This window comes from Taeniopygia guttata, chromosome 1 (genome assembly GCF_048771995.1).
Source record: "Taeniopygia guttata chromosome 1, bTaeGut7.mat, whole genome shotgun sequence".
Taxonomy (NCBI): domain Eukaryota; kingdom Metazoa; phylum Chordata; class Aves; order Passeriformes; family Estrildidae; genus Taeniopygia; species Taeniopygia guttata.
In genome coordinates this window covers 81889441-81906028 of record NC_133024.1, presented here as the reverse complement: position 1 = coordinate 81906028, position 16588 = coordinate 81889441, and positions in this window count along the sequence as shown.

Sequence of the window (16588 nt, the reverse complement as noted above, 5' to 3'; positions counted from 1 at the left end):
TGAAACCTGAAGAAATATGCACAACCTGAAACACCTTGAAATGGATATCCCAGGAAAAATGCATTATCTTTTCTTCTCTGGCTTAACTTTAGTAATCTGATACCTAAATTTTCAGTGCAATCAGAATTTGATAGGTTTAAAAGCAATTAGAAGGAACTGGAAATAGGATTGTTAATCTATGAATACTGAATAAAATCACAAAACTATATGAATCTGGAAGATGTACTCTTCTAATCTGTTCTAAATTTAAAGCCTCAAGAAATAAGCTAAAAATTAGCTGTTTCCAACAAGGCACAAGGGCTACTAGGAGCTGAATGAGACTACTGCCCATATTAAAAAAGTAAGGGAAAAACAGAGACCATTTTCATTTCAATGCAGTTTACATTGCAATATATTTTACATCTCAAGAACAGTAGCACATCAAAAAGAAGAGAAAATAAAGGAATGCAGTTCTACAGAAACTGAATATAGTTCAGTAATATTATGAGCAAATTTATTAGAAAGTGAAAGGCTTCATCATTTTAGAGGAGTGGATTTTTCTAATCCAAAACAAAAATGATATCCATAGCAAAGAAAGGAAAAACGGCAAATAAAAAGAATGAAGTTATGGTTGGTTGAGTGCATTTAGGTATATCTAAGCAATAATATGTAAGACAGTAAAAGAACTGCTGCTGGTAACAGACTGTCCTGGTTCCTGCCAGGACAGGGTTAATTTTTTCAGTAGCCAGGGGGGTGCATGGATGGGACCCAGAGGTTATTCTATACCACCTCCTGTCATTTCCTGGGATGGAAATCCTGCGAAAACACTGAATCACTCACTTCTCTCTTGTACACTTTTGTCATGAATATTGTTGCTGCTACTGTTCATTTTCTTATCTTATTGCTGTTTCCAGTAAATGGTCTTATCTCCACCCACGGTTTTCACCTTTTGTGCCCCCATTCTCCTCTCCAACTCTTGACAGAGGGGAGGGGAGGGGGAAGTGATTGAGCAGTGCATGGTTTCAGTGGGAACATGAAATTGGAGAAGAGAATTCCTAAATCGCAACACAGACATATGAAGAAACACGGCTGTTGTAAAGCACATTTCTAAACCCAAGAAAAAAGAATAGAGGAATATTAATAGATTAACACAGGAAATGAGAAGGAGGATGACCTGCAAGAAGGAGAAATACCCTCCCAGTTCTGCCAAAACACCGGTGTCTTTATACAAATCTGCTTCTTCTCCCAGACCACAGATTGAAACCCTCCAGATGGAAGATGAGGAGAGGGTGGTTGAGGTTCACCATTCCAAGGTGGTGGTGAGTTTCCATGGTTAGAGATAAAAGAAAATAGGCTTGTGAAAAGGGTTATTTGTGGATCCACATAGATGGGCATTTGAAATAAGGAAGCAGCAGAGGCTGAGGAATTGTTTGAGAAGGCACATTTATCTATTTGGGACCATGGTTAAAAAGTTAATTTTTAGAGCTAGTTTTTATACACTGATAAAAGAATATAAAAATAGAACTGCATATATACTGGGAGACTATTAAGAAATTACCAGGAAATGTATTATTTCTTTCTGCTGAATTAGCATTGTATGACCAAGCACCAATGACCATCACTATTCAGCTTCCTGACAAAGACTAAAAAAATCACTTACACCATGTAATGTAGATCATTCAAGGGAAATAAGCCACTCGGCTGAGAATTGCTACATGGATTTCTTTACAGGGTGAAACCTCACATAAAGCAGAAGTCCTTATTTTATCAAATATCAAGCAATAACAGAAATAGACTTAAAAACAAAACAATGTCTTCCCCTCCATATTTCTTGGCGTTTTGCTTTGGTGCTGACTTGCTTAATCAGGAGGCTCAACACAGAAATGTTCATTTTATGTTGGAAAATCATCATGTCTATAATTCCATGATGCAACCTTTCCACATTTTAGCTAAAACTGGACCTTGTCAAGCCTACAGTCTTGAATATATTATAATGAAGTCTAGTGCTGTCCAAATTTCCAGAGGCACTTGGCTACTATTACACCAATAAAAGACAGTCTTTGGCACCTACAGCATTATCTTTATAAAGCTTGATGACTAACCATTAAGTTACAAGATGAAATTAAGCTTCTTATACATATTGTGTATACACACACAGACATATTCAAACATACATCACACACATTCATTTGTAGTTATATTTGTTTCCTCTCAAGAAAAAGTAAAACACATGCCAAATAATTTTTCTAGAAGGAAGTATTTTAGATTAGCAAAAAAACTGGTTGCATTTTCAGCACCATGAGAAATTCAGGTATGAACAATTTCAGAAGAGCATATATACATGGAACATTTTAACAAATTGATTTCCTGTTTGCTTCAGACAGCTAAGCATGTGAGCCCTCCCCTTAAGGAGGGCTGTCAGAAGTGCTTTACCAGCTCTACTCACTGAAGGGGCTTCTGTTAGAACCAGGAGGAAATTTCCTCATGTTTATGTACTTACTAAGATTAGCAAATTTGTCCCCACTGTGTTTGGAAGAGAGTATTATATGTTTTGTCAGTGAGAAGTACTTCAGAAATTTAAAAAAACCAAAACAAACCAAAATACACAAACCATTTTGTGTTTGTGTATTTAGGACTGTATTTAGGACAGCATTTAGGACTGAAAATCTACTGTGAGCCCACTTGCATAATGATCCACCTGTGTATTCTCTTCTACCTAAATTTTTTTATTCTGCTGAGAAATATTGCTTATTATTAATTTGTCTTATTATTATTACTTATTATTACTATTATTAATTTGTCTCAAAACCTAATCTAACCTTTATTCAGAAGGAGGTAAGATGATCTAATCTTAGCCTTGTCTCTTCCAAGCACTGAAAGCCAGCCACCACCCAGTCCCTGCAGCTGAGGCAGGAACAGCTGAAGTCCTTCAGCCCCTGTGGTTGAGATCAGTGCCAACAGATACTCTCTTCACCGAAACCAATTTCAGTTCCATTTTACTGACTAAGATGAGCTTTGAACCAACTTGTCTGACAGCATGAAGGCGGATATTTAAAATCATTTAACCTAGTAGAAAGAGGTAATCAGAAGGTAAGTGGCAAAACAATCGGCTACAGAGATGCTGACAGAATAATCATATTTATTGGGAAGACCTCAGATCTGTTTGATGTTCATTATGCTTATCTGGAAGCTTCTGTGATGTTATATTGCAGGTGACTCTGGCAGTAACACAATTTTTACCTGAAAAATTGCTTTCAGCCACTTTGAACTTTGCTAACTTTTTTCTTCTCTGTCTTCTATCCAGATTTTCACCCCCACTTCTGTCAGAAACCTGGGGAGATAGTTCAACATTAGAATTGATGCAGAAATTATTTTCAAAGATCTGAAAGGAAAATAGAAACTTCTATTCTGTGAAAATGACTTGAAATTCTAAATAAAATGTCATTATACCTAAGAAATAATTATTATTCTCCTTGGGAAAAGAAGAAAGTTAATTCATATATAGGCTATAAAACTCTGGATATCACCTCTTCAGAACTTTTGAAGAGGTTGGCTCTTCTAATCTCTGAGTATCCACGTGCATATTCTTCTGAAAGTAAGGCTTGTACAAACTCCATCTTCAAAGACTTCTTCACCTTTGTTTTCCAAAGAGTATGCTCAATGCCTGCAGCAGCATTTTCTGCGTGCCAGTTCTTCCCACCTTACTCAGCTTCTGAGGAATACGGAGATATTTTTGGACTCCTGTCATATATAGGATGATCTGTGCTTTATTTCACTCACAAAGCAAACAATACTGCTGGAAGAAAAGGATTCATGTTCATACAAGGTCATCCTTGCATTTTCAGTGATACCCCAAGTGGTATTCTTTCTGGTTTTCCCACAGATTTACCAGGTTATACTCGATAAAGAAGTCAGGGAAATCCTATAACTTCTTAAACTGGGAGATTAGATTTCCCATCTGTAACATTAAGCAATTAATTTAATACTCTAAATATGTTTATCATCCCATCATATACTTATCAATGAAATTTTACAAAGTCACAAAGAGAGAAACAAGAAAATTACAGTGGCCTGTGTTAATGCAGTTCTTAATTGTACATCATGTCCACTCACAGGGGTCCTGCTTCACTCAGTGCACAAGGCAGACTGTGTTCCCAGAATGATCAGCCATGCAGTATTCCTTTTTCTTCTCATCACATATAATATATGCCTCCATGCCTAATTTTCTGCACACCATCCAAACCTTGCACTGAATACATAATTATTAATTTCCTAATGGGCTTTTCCCTGGTGCTTTTTTTCCCATAGTATCCTGCTTATTAATAAAAATTAATGAATTTATCTTCATAATGTCCCTGTGGTATTTTTCTCCCCATTTTATATATAGGGAATTGTTAAAAGTGCCAGCTAATTTGGGGTGTTAATTTGAGATGCCCGAGGTCTGATTTCTCAGTCTATGTAGCAGCACATGTGCTCAGGGTAGTGCTGCTATTTATCTTAGTGGCTGCTGCAAAAGTTCAGCAATTCTTCCAACAAACAAAAAAATATTTCAAAATAACAAGTCCAAAATGTGAGAATATAGAGTTTATACTATTTTAAAGAAAATTTGTCAAAGACAGGATACAGCTGGTTTTCTAGGAGCATTCAGTGTCTTTTATCACTATGGTTTTTTGTTCATCTGCCTCATGAAGTGCCCGTCTCCAAAGCATCAAGTGATCTTCAGTCATGACACAAAACTGATTCATGTCCAAGCACTGTTCATCCTGTATTTTTAATGAAGTGGGAGTCTTATGATCTTTAATTTCAATCCTTAGGCAAAACACATATTCATATAGTGATGAATTAAACTTAACTTTATGTGAACACTTCGTAATGTTGGACTGCTGGGCAATTTTGCAGTTTAAAGATTCTTTCAATGTAGCCTTGTGGCTTAGAACTAATTAATCTGAACATGGAGAATGTGGTAAAAAAATGTGGTAGATTGAACACATATGCATGTGTCCCCACAAAAGCAAAACCATTGAAGCAGAGCTGGGGTTGTCAGGTGTGCAGAGCAGCCCTTTATTCTTCAAAGTATGGAGGAAAGCAGGAGGAAACATTTGCTGTGTGGACCTCCCACTAGAGGGGAGCGGAGGAACACATTTGACCAGTGACTTAGGAGTCTCACAACACAGCAGAAATATTGAGATTCAAAAGCTGTTCATTTTACACTGGCCAATTTGTTAAGAGGTGTAGTATATTGGAGAGCAGCAGGAAATCTGCAGCACTGACCTTTTGCTATGAGCATATGGTTGGCTAAAGGATATGGAGGACAAGGAGCGGTCTCTGTCCTTCAAGGACAAGAGGAAATGACCTCAAGTTGGACCAGAGAAGGCTTATATTGGATATTAAAAAAATTTCTTCACCATAATGGTCAGACATGGGAATAAGGCTGCCAAGGGAAGTGGTGGAATCACCATCCCTGAAAGTGTTCAAAAAAATGTATATCTGTGGCACTTGAGAACAAGGTTTAATGGAAGACTTGGTACTGCTGGGTTAGTGCTGGACTTGGTGATTTTAGAGATCTTTTCTAACTAAGTGGTCCTATGATTCTCTGATCAAGCAGCATCCCATTTAGTTGTGAGACTGGCAAGACTTCTCAAAGTGTATATGAGGTTTCAGAGACGTAAGAAGTGTATGATTTTTCACAAATTTATAATTGGCCAGATTTGGGAAAATTTGCATAATATAAGGCACAGTCCTTATGTAAATTCATACCAAATTTTGTTGGAGCCCTAACATGACCAAGACACCAATTTCTCTTTTCCTCTTTTTTTTTTTTTTTGTAATATGATCTAAAGTATATTTTGTGCAGCATCAATCTCAGAAGTAGCTACACAATTTATATTGAACAAGAAAATTATCTTAGTTTTTAACAGCAATGCTTTTAAGAAACTTCAATGGTATTCTAGTTCTGATGTCATGGACCTAGTTTTAGACAGCCATATGTAGAGATAGACTCATAAAATAAGATATTCAGGTTTTAATATTTTCTGAATAGTAATAAAAAGTTTGAAAGGATAAATTATTCAGATAAAAGTAAATTTAAAAACTCAGATCAGAAAAGTTCTGTCTCAAAAGAACAAAAGTAAAATTAATGTGGAATGTCTCTATCCATAATAAAAATAATAATATTTGGTAAGTTTCCATTTACTATTATTTATTTTCTTTTTTTCAGAGAATTTTATTAAATTATTATAGTATCTTATTTCTTGAGATCAAAAGAATCTGCATTTAATATTTCATAGGGACAATTGTCCATGTGGTCTCATATTATCTTATTGGAAAATCAAAATCTGTTTTATTTTTCTGTTAATACTCCCCATGGCAAATCCCATATTCACATGGAAACTATTGGTTGAGATGGAGGGCTGACTTTTAAGTGGGGGTAGGAAAAAGACTATCTCATACCCATGAATGGACCACCAGGCTATGCTTTGAAGATGGGATGGAGGCAAAACATAGACTATGTGTGAATGATTACTAGGGAACTTCTTTCATGTGACCACTGGAAAGAAGTTTTGTTTCTAATGGACAAACCTGATGACAGACCTGGGGCAATTTGACATGTGCTTTCTTTGCTATTTTGCCTATGAGTGTAGGCAAATGCTCTTTAATGAGTAGCTGTTGTGTATGGGAATGTCTTTTTTGAAACATTTGTGCAATGGCTGTGCAAGATGTACATTCATTGTACATCTTCCTTAGAAGCTTCTGATAACCTCTTAGCTTATAAGAATCCATTTGTAAGAAGTATTTAATCTGAGTATGTAAAGTTTCAGTCCCTCATGTGTAAAAAGCAGACCACAATAACCAGTGATAGCTGGATTTTTGGAGATTCAGGCAGGAGCTGGCTGCTTTAGCTACACTCTTGGTGGAAAGAAAACAGGAAGTTATTCAACTTGATGGGTATCTCAGATGACGTGGACTGCTTCCTACAGATAGCTCTCTCTTTCCATGGGGATATCACTTGACAATATCCTCAACTGAATATGAGACAACCAACACTTTGTCAAATCAGCAAGATAGATACCATGCTTTCATACCAATTTGCATTTGGAGAGGCTGCTAAGGATGTCACACTGTTTATCTAGAACATTGCTCCTGGACATCAAGGTGAAAGTGCTACCCAAAGACCCATCTTACTGCAGCTTGTGGGCATTTACTGACATTTTTATTTGATATTAGACAGAGTATTTCCTCCTTGCTGAAAAAACTGTGAGGTCTGGTGTGACAGCTGGAGAACATGAATAACATTATGAGCATCTTTGATGATGCCAGATACCTATGTGTGTACAATTAAATCCAATCTCTGCATTCAGATACTTACATTTAAATACTTGCAGCTTTATGCTCAATCTGACCTGCACTGCTCACCTGGCTTAAAGGAAGAAATTTCCTTTGTCATTTAATTGTTCATTCTGTGAGGTATGTACCCACTTAAACACCCAGTCATCACTGGAAAAGGATACTACACTACAAGAAACCTCAGGAAGAGCTCATCCCAACTCAGTTTATGTTCACATCTGAGTTAGTTGTCCTGAGCCTACATTAATATCAGCAGAAAGAGGAAGGACTTTGGGGTATAGTTCACCTGGCCAGCTATTTATACTTTCTTTAGGATTAAATTAATAGTCCTCTGAAAGTGGTTTTTCTGTACTGGTTATGAAGAGAATGGAGGGTGATGATGTCTCTGGTGGTATGAAACAAAGCCTGCTGCACAGGGGCATCACCAGTCCTGAAAGTGTTGAAGGGAGGCTGAGACAGCTGCAGCTTAAAGTTAAAATATTGGTTTAGCAAAAATGCTGGGCTTGCTCTACTTGCACACCTCTAAATGTTCCCAGGGAGGAAGCAGTAAGGTCTAATTCAAGTAAAAATTACCTTTTGTCACTACTTATTCTCTCTCACCCTTGATTGCATATAGACTCACCATTAAGAGAATCTTTCTGTAGTTTCCCTCAATCAGATTTCTTTTATCTTGTGTTCAGATGATGGCAACTTCAAATGAACAAGAAAGCTCATTACTCATGGTCTGGGGTCCTGTAAGACTGATGCATGTCCCTAGGCATATTTTCACCTCTCCAAAATTCTGTGTTAAAGGGAAACAAGAATATAGGAATTATCACGCTGAATCAAATAGGGAAAAAAAATGCTATCCTGTTCTACCATTACCAATAATGGTAATTTTTTTTAATAAAAAAAGGTGAAGAAAATCTTCCAAGTAGGTTAACGGGGTACTGTTATGGTAGTGCTCAGGATTTAATCTGAATTTAGAATAGGCAGTGGAAATTTGGTTTATATGTTCTCAATTTCTTAAACTAACCATTCTATTTTCAGATACTATGATGATTTCAGTGAGACCTATTTACTGGAGACTTTGGAAAAGAAAATAAGTACTAGAGAGCCAGAAACAAAAGTGTTCTCCTGGAATGTACAATACTCATCTATATTGTATATGGAATAACAATGCTAACATAGTTATCTCCTTTTAGAAAGTTAGAAGTATGGCTATACAAAATGGAGATCACTTTTTCTCTTATTTGTAAACACTTGAAAGCTTATTTTGGCCTTATTTTTTATCTTTTGTCCAGAGAAAACATTGTGATGACTTTTGACATCCTTGCACATGTTATATGGCTTGTATACAGTATTTTGCCAGGCAGAAATGGAAAAATAATGCTTTTGTGTCCATGTCCCACTGGACAGTAAACATAAGAAGCATGAAAGTTTTTATCCCTGAAGATTTCATTGTACTTGGTCAGATTGTTCCACCATGGAGAATCATCTGTTCTGAATGAAAGTGTCTTGAGTGGTTTTACAGGGTTTGGTGGAAGAAATACTGACTGCTTCAAAATGTTCTAATTATGTAACTAGAGAAAATAATATATTACTTTAAGAATATTTTATGTTCATGTTGGTTATTGAATTGATTTTTAAATAAATACCTACAGAAATCAAATTACCCTTTTATCTTCATCAAATACAGGTACTTGCTGTGTCAGTTTTCATGACCAGAAAGGTTGTCTTCAGCTCTCCAACACTTTTTATAGGTCTCCTCAGCATGATCTGCATGCTTATCTAGCCTGTAAGAACCTTTAAGGCCTCTTGCACTTAAAAGCCAATATGCTGAAGGATTAAACTGAACTTCTTTTCAAAATAACATAGGACATTGTGATCATGGTGTTTTTCCAAAATGCCCGGAGGCAGCTGACTGTATTGTCAGAGTGATACAAGGAGAGAAACACATCTGATCCTAGTAAGATGCATTCTATATTAGTGTGTGGTCCAATAGCTTATCTGTGTCCTAGAGGACTTATTTTTATTAGATTTGCTAAATCATTTTGCCCCTCAGGCTGCCTTTGTTTGCAAAATTTCTTTTGTGTCTTCAAACACTGAGCTGCAAACACCAATGTAAATGCTGACAGAATGTGTGAATGGTGTCAGAGCATTTGTATTTCATCTTCAACTTGTGTTTCTTTTAAGGCCATAAGAGTACAATCACATCAAGACATCAAAAAGATTTGTTGTCTACTGTTTGAGGGCTAAGTTTACTTCAATGTGTGCTGTCCTTTCCTCACCCTTTTAGTTTCTTCTTTAGTTCAGTTTATCCTCTCTGTAGATGTTGTCTATAATTCTGTGCATTCTTTGCATGTTTTCTCTTATAACAGGTTTTTTTAATACTTCCTGACTAAATATGATAAACAATAATTTATTATGCTGTTGTTATAACAATGGGTGTTATCAGCCACCACCCTCCATAATGGACTGCTTCTAACTCCAGTGCCTATCAAAGAGTGGATGAACCCTGCTTTTGGCATTGGCATGGAAGTGTCACCTGTGCAAAATCAAATGCATACCTATAGACAGTCATCTTAAAAGGCGAGAAACAGGGTGATGGGAACATGAAGTTTAGCAAAAAGAAATGCTAAGTCCTGTACCTGGGGAGCAGCATAAGCTTGGGGATGACAACTGGAAAGCAGCTTTGCAGGGTAGTAAAGCAAAGCTAGTACAAAACAAGCTGATCATAAGCCAGCAATGCAGCCCTGCAAGGAAAAAAGGCCAGTGACATCCTGGGCTGCATTGGAGAGAGCACATAGAAGCAGTTGATCCTTCCCTCTGTTCAACTCTAGGAATGACTGTCTCTCTTTTTTTTTGTCATGGTTTCAGCTGCAACAGAGTTAATTTTCTCCCTAGTAGCTAGTACAGTGCTGTGGTTTTGATTTAGCATGAGAATAATGTTGAAAATACACCAACATTTTAGTTTTTTTAATCAGTGTTTACGCTGTTTTCCCTAAGTCAAAGACTTTTAAGTTTCCCATGTTCTGCCAGTGAGCAGATGCAAAGGAAGCTGGGAAGAAGCATGACCAGGACAGGGAACCAGAACTGGCCAAAGGGATACTCCTGGAATGTCATCTCAGTGTATTGACTGGGAGGAATTGGTTGATAGGGACCGATCACTGGTCTGGGCTGGGCTGGGCATTGGTCATTGGGTGCTTAGCAACCCTATTGTGCATCTCTTATCTTTTTTAGGTTTTATTCCTGTCTCTCTTTTTGTTTTGCTAATTTATTATTATGATTTTTTATATTATTGTTATTATCATCATCATATTTTAAATGAACTATTAGTTTTATCTTATCTCAAACTACAGGTTTTACTCTTTTTTTGTATTCTGCTCCCCACTCCACTAGGGTGTGTGGGGTGTAGGTGTTACTGAATGGCTGCATGGTGCTCAGTTGCTGTCTGGGGTTAAATCACAACATTCTCAAACAATATCTGGAACAAAATTTGGATTATAACAGATAATGGAGGATGTATATAGTGCACTGTTTAGAAGTTTTCTGAGTCATTTGGTGCAGTTAACCAAGTACAAAATCACAAAAAAACCCACTTTATATAATCAAGACATCTAGTCATGACTTTCAAAAGTGTCCTTCTAGTAGAATTACTCTTTCTTAAAGGAGTAATATAATTTTTCTCTGAATTTCTCTGTTTCTGGACAATCAACACTGTAACAAAACATTACTTAGGTTCTCTGTCTTTCAACTAGTTTGGTTCCTCAGCTTCAAAGAACCAAAAATATCTTGCCAGGGAATAAACATCAACTAGATTTTCTTTCTGCATTTAACAGATATCAGATTCTGCCAACTGCCAAGCAGAATATGGGGAAATGATCCTAAATTCCTCCTTGACATACAACCGAGCCCATTAATAGTGAAGTAGATTTAAAGTGTTTTGCAAAATATTTTGCATGGTCTCTTTAAACACCTATTCACAACAATCCAAAAGCTACCAGAATAAAAGGCTGATATATAACATTTGAGGAAAAACTGTACTATTAAAACTCATAATTCAATTATCCAAGCTTTGTCCATGCTATGGCATTTAAATGCTCCCACTTGATCCTCATTCCCTTGAGTTCACTGCTGAGGACAGTCCTCCCACTGAGTGCCATGGCAGCAGAAGGAGAACCTCATCTGGGGTGCTAACGTTGAAAATAAATCTGATTTAATTAATTTCAACCCAAGATATAGAATAACTTCACAGTTCTTTTGTAACCAAAATTGAGAGGAAATACAGACTCTTTTCTGACTGCCTCTTCTACCTCTTGTTTTTAATCTATAGCATACTTGTGCTACCTATTTTAGTCTGGGGGATGGTAACCCCTGAGTCTTTTCTGATGTGGAGATTTTCTCCCATACCTGTGTGTTTAAATTCTTTGTGCTGTTGATTGTGATCTAACACCTGTTATTTCTGCAAAATAGCATGCAAGAGACAGGAGACATTTGCACGCACTGAGATACCATGAGCAATAACTCCAGTATCAGCCATCTGCTAGACCCTTTGTTTACTGCCTTTCTTTGTACTGAAGTTCAAATATTTTGGAATGAATGGGGGGAAAATTGCACAAGTAACTCCCCAACTCAGCTTTAGTTTCTTTATGAACAACATCTGCAGATTATGGTAGGAAACAAAAACATCTGTTTTTCTGTATTCTGCTTTTCTATTGATTCATACACAAACCTGAAGCTGGGCTGTTTGGGGCATTCTCTCCTTGTTTATTATGTAAAAACCCCAGGCAAACTCAATACACAAAGGTAACATGATCAAAAGTGGAGCAGGTATTAGTAGGCTCACAGTAAGCCTGAATCATCTTCATAAACCTCTGGATGAAGACCCTTTCATATGGAAATGAAAGCTGAGCTACCTAAAGAGAGAAATCCCAAAACACATCAATTTTCTAACTGTAACACCATTGCTAATGGCAAGAATTACTGTAAAGTAGAGGTGAATTTTTGTCTGTATTGATTACTTTCATCTGGTCTGTGATAATCTGATGCATTGGAAATGTGCTTGTTTGCCTGGCAGATCAGTATGCCTGGTTCTGTTGTGCTGGACTGTACTATAGGCTTGGATATAAGAGAGATATCATAGAGGACTTGGATATCAGAGAGATATAAAGGGTTTCCCACTGCCTCTATGAATGCATGTAAATTGAGGTAGATAGAATACTTGAAAATCCCTCCTTTCAGAATTTCAGGTGGAAGGCATTATTTATTGCTATTGTTGACCAAGCACAGTTTTAAATAGGCCTCCTTATACATACAGAATTGAAATTTTCCCTTTACCTTATCCCAGCTTCCCCCCTCCATCTCCTTCTCCCTCTCCTTGCTTAACCTTATAGCTCAACATTTGAAGAAATCATAGGGTGTGTAGGTCAGGCTCTCACTGCTCTTTTTAGTAAGAAAAGCCTCATATACCTATTAAAAACTAAGGTGCATTTTTCTATGCTGTTCCCACCATTCTATGGAAGCTCAGCTCTTTCACAGAAAAAAAAAAAAATCCCTTTTCCAAACTAGCTGTCTCAGAGGGGTAAGAAAATATGTGACTCCATAGCCCAGGGATGCAGATGCCCACCAAAATGGGGATTGATGCTTTTTCCATAAACCTCATCACACTAAAAGAAGCACTGGACAGAGCAGAGCTGTTTGTGCCACATACAGCAGCAAGGTAATACATGTGCCTCTCCATCTTACTATTAGTGACTTTAACCTCCTCCTTAGCTAAGAGATATACCAATGACACTTCCTAACTGTTATAGGGATATTTTATCCTTTAAGGGGTTTGGCCTGAAATGCTTCCTCTTATTTATAAAACTTCCTAGCAGCGCAGAGAGTTAATGCAGAGATCTCATTCTCTCTGTAGACCCTGCAAGGCCAGTTGCCTACAATTTATCAACCCATCTAGCTTTCTTATCAAAAATCAGAAACTGAATATGCTGTTGACTTTAACAACCTTCCAGGAACATGGTGATAAATGCTACTTTTTGACAGAAGACTTTTATACACCAATGTAGAACAGGAAAACATTTATCAAAAAAGGGCAATACTGGGGCATACTGATATAAAGAAAACAGAGAGAAAGAAAAAGTAATAAAATAGTCCTAAAACAATGGGTTTTTTTCCTTTATTCAATAAAATTTTAATACCCATTACTTAAGAAATTTGAAGATATTATTTGGCCCATCTTCTGACAACATTTTTATTCTGCCTAGATATATATATAGGAAGATGATTTTAATATGGTGCATATTGTTTCTTTTTCACGTTTATCTTCTAAGACTAGGAAATCCAAAGCCCCAGACAAAAAGCAGGTAAACATGAAACCTATCACTAAACCAGGGAATTTTGACTTGAAAAATAAATTGTGTAATTTCACTAGAGAAGGGACACAGGGCCCCTTTGTCTCCAGCCTGTGATACAGCACTACCTTCAGAGCTGCAGGTCATGAAGAGAAGATAGATTCTGCCTCTGCCTCCACCCCTGGCCCTGATGCACCCCAGTAAGGAGGACAGAGGAGCCCCTAACAGATGTAACTTCTCAAGCTGCAGGTTTAGGGCTCCCCTCCAGCTTGCAATATGGCAAGTGTGGATACCTGCAGGGACCTGGTGTTGCCCAGGGTGAGTGTACAGCTGCTATTTCCCACCACCCACAAAATCTTGCGCCAGCAGTTTCCAGCAAGAAACCAGGCAGGGGCAAGCCATGCAGCAGGCAATAACCCAACTGTCAAGTCTAAAGGGTTATAAGAAATTTCCAGAAGAGGAGGAGTTATTATTGCACTTCTCCTCTTGTTGCACAATACTGGTGTTTCAGCCACTAGATTAGTCAGTGACAGATCTGTACTTAGATATGCAGTGACAAAAGGTCAATTAGGGTCACATCTTCTTTTCCCACAGAAAATGCTGACTTCTTGCCCTTGGTATTCTGACAAGTTTAGGCCCATGTGGCTTTTATATTAAAAAAAAATAAAATATATAATCCAGTCTTTCAAGCTTTCAATGGACACGACCCTCCAGTTTTATCTTTGCAGTTTGCATTGTTTTCAGAAAAAGGGAAAGGCAAAATAAACTATGTTTTGCGTGGCTGAGTTAAGTAGCAGTAAAAATGTAAGCTACATAAAAGAAAGAAGTAAGAATGGTTTTGAAAGCTATCTTAAATACACTCTAAGAAGATTCTAGGTTTATTGCAAAGGAATCAACAGTTTTCTGTTCAAAATTATATATTTATAGTTGAGTAAAGCTTATTTCCAAATGAATTTAAAAGCACAATTGTTACAAAACAATGGCAAACAAAAAAAATGTAGTGTAAAAGAATAGTTTCAGTAAGTTCTGTTACTTGTTTTAGCAAAAGCATTATTTCTTCCTATTCTTCCTCTCACTGAAAATCAGACACGAGAAACAAAGCAAATAGAGATATTCAATTTATCAATATAAATTAGCTTGGTACTGCTATAGTTAGCACATAACTTGCATGAGGAAGAAATATACATTATGTTTGTTCCATTGTTGGGAAAATACTGTTCAATTATACTCTGGACTACCACATGAACCCATTCACTTCCTTTGGGATACAATGGGGGAATAAAATATAGCATCTGAGGGACTCTTGCCTTTGAAGAACATGACAAGTTTTGAATAAATAAGAGTGAAGATGTGAGCATTACTGTGTAACCTTCTTTTCACTTTGGGAACTGAACAGGCCCTTTCTCGTCTGGCTGTTCAATTTGCTAAGTTGTAGAAGTCTGCTCTGAGAGATGGAATGCATATATGTGTCACCATCGAGGAGAGGAGAGGAGAGGAGAGGAGAGGAGAGGAGAGGAGAGGAGAGGAGAGGAGAGGAGAGGAGAGGAGAGGAGAGGAGAGGAGAGGAGAGGAGAGGAGAGGAGAGGAGAGGAGAGGAGAGGAGAGGAGAGGAGAGGAGAGGAGAGGAGAGGAGAGGAGAGGAGAGGAGAGGAGAGGAGAGGAGAGGAGAGGAGAGGAGAGGAGAGGAGAGGAGAGGAGAGGAGAGGAGAGGAGAGGAGAGGAGAGGAGAGGAGAGGAGAGGAGAGGAGAGGAGAGGAGAGGAGAGGAGAGGAGAGGAGAGGAGAGGAGAGGAGAGGAGAGGAGAGGAGAGGAGAGGAGAGGAGAGGAGAGGAGAGGAGAGGAGAGGAGAGGAGAGGAGAGGAGAGGAGAGGAGAGGAGAGGAGAGGAGAGGAGAGGAGAGGAGAGGAGAGGAGAGGAGAGAGAAAAAAATGATGGCAAGATGGTGGAAAATGGAAGATGTAAAGGGGTGATTAGGGAAGCTTCCAATACCCTCTGGCAGTGAGCATGGTTAATCTGGCATGTGTCTTCTACCATGTTTGATAGAATCATCATCAGTACCTGGGGGAAGACTTTTCCTGTTCCTTAAATTGTGTGTTTCATCACTCTGTAGACATTCTGGAAGAGTTTCTAAGGAGTGGAAGGCTTTTTTTTTTTTGAAGGGAGGGGAGAGTAGAGATTTGTTTTGAATGCAAATTATTCCCTATGTTTTATTTTTTTCTTGGGCAATATTTTAAAAATAAATATTTCAGGTGTGTGGGTGTTTTATTTGTTTTATTTCTAATGTGTTATATACAATGTAAGTGTAGTTGCATACATGCACAGAAAAACCTTTCTGCCTATAAAACACAGTATGAGATATAGTTTATACTAAAAACTTACATGATTAGAACATTTCAGGACAGCTGCTTAAACACAACAATTCAGCGTGATGTTCTCCTCTGTTTTTTTTCAGAGTAAAATTTCACAAAAATGTACTAAAACATTTTGAATCCAGATAGTCAAGTATTTACCCAACAGAAAGTGGTTTAATTGAAGTAGCTAGCCTTGCAGGTAACCGTATGATGTGGGTTGAAGAGGAAGCAACTAAACATTTTTTTCTGTGCTTTACTTCCCTCTTTATTAATAGAATTTTTACTGGAGCAGGTTCCTGTCTGTTGTAATTCATTATAACTTCTTTGGATCTAATGCAATAATGACAATTTATATCATGTACAAAGAGCTGAGCTGAGATCGTTTCTGCTCATCAAATTTTACAGAATTAGCTTAAAATTCCATGCCTTCTTACAGTGCAATTGAAATTTTTCATGGTTACCTTTCACAAAAAAAATTCCGGAAGTGTGCAGTGTACAAAAAGCATCCCCCAAACTTTCACACAAGGCAAAATTGTTTTCAGGATTATGGGAAATCCTTTGCTAGCATGTTGATCTTGTCAG